The sequence below is a fragment of the Chiloscyllium plagiosum genome, chromosome 37, assembly GCF_004010195.1.
Source record: "Chiloscyllium plagiosum isolate BGI_BamShark_2017 chromosome 37, ASM401019v2, whole genome shotgun sequence".
Classification (NCBI taxonomy): domain Eukaryota; kingdom Metazoa; phylum Chordata; class Chondrichthyes; order Orectolobiformes; family Hemiscylliidae; genus Chiloscyllium; species Chiloscyllium plagiosum.
This window is the reverse complement of record NC_057746.1, coordinates 23,118,200-23,119,567: the sequence shown is the minus strand read 5'-3', so window position 1 is coordinate 23,119,567 and position 1,368 is coordinate 23,118,200.

Here is a 1,368-nt window from a genome sequence, read left to right as displayed (position 1 = left end):
CAGCCACGGGGTAGTTGGGTTGGTTGGTCCGGGTGTCCCAGAGGTGTTCCCTGAAATGTTCCACAAGTAGGCGGCCTGTCTCCCCAATGTAGAGGAGACCACATCGGTTGCAGTGGATACAGTAAATGATGTGTGTGGAGGTGCAGGTGAATTTGCAGGTGATATGGAAGGATCCATTGGGGCCTTGAAGGGAGGTGAGGGGGGAGATGTGGGCACAAGTTTTGCACTTCTTGCGGTTGCCAGGGAAGGTGCCGGGAGTGGATGTTGGGTTGGTGGGGTGTGTGGACCTGACGAGGGGGTCGCGGAGGGAGTGGTCTTTCCGGAACGCTGATAGGGGAGGGGTGGGAAATATATCCTTGGTAGTGGGGTCTGTTTGGAGGTGGCAGAAATGATGAAGGATGATACGATGTATCTAGAGGTTGCTGGGGTGGTAGGTGAGGACCAGTGGGGTTCTGTCCTGGTGGCAATTGAAGGGGCGGGGTTCAAGGGCGGAGGAGCGGGAAGTGGAGGAGATGTGGTGGAGGACATCGTCAACCACGTCTGAGGGGAAATTGCGGTCTTTGAAGAAGGAGGCCATCTGGGTTGTTCGGTATTGGAATTGGTCCACCTGGGAACAGATGCGGTGGAGGCGAAGGAATTGGGAATATGGGATGGCGTGTTTACAGGGGGCAAGGTGGGAGGAGGTGTAATCTAGGTAGCTGTGGGAGTTGGTTGGTTTATAGTAAATGTCCATGTTGAGTCGGTCGCCTGAGATAGAAATGGAGAGGCCTAGCAAAGGGAGGGAGGAGTCTGAGACGGTCCAGGTAAATTTGAGTCGAGGTGGAAGGTGTTAGTAAAGTGGGAGCACGAGGTAGTGCCGATACAGTCATCGATGTAGTGGAGGAAAAGGTGGGGGGTGGTGCCAGTGTAGCTGCGGAAGATGGACTGTTCCACATATCCGACAAAGAGGCAGGCATAGCTGGGGCCCATGCAGGTGCCCATGGCTACTCCTTTGGTTTGGAGGAAGTAGGAGGATTGGAAAGAGAAGTTGTTCAGAGTGAGGACCAGTTCAGACAGTCGAAGGAGGGTTTCTGTGGAAGGGTACTGGTTGGGTCGGTGGGAAAGGAAGAAGCGGTGGGCTTTGAGGCCTTCCTGATGGGGGATGGAGGTGTATAGGGGCTGGATGTCCATGGTGAAGATAAGGCGTTGGGGGCATTGAGGGATGGTGAAAATACGGCAGGGCTAGGAGCTAGGACCTGGGACCTGGTGTGGGGCTGGAGCTGGGAGTGGGGTGCGGGGTTAGCTGTGGGGGCGGAGATCGGCGTGAAGGCGGAGTTGGACGTGGGGGCGGAGTTGGGTGTGGGGGCGGAGACTGGCGTGGGGGCGGGC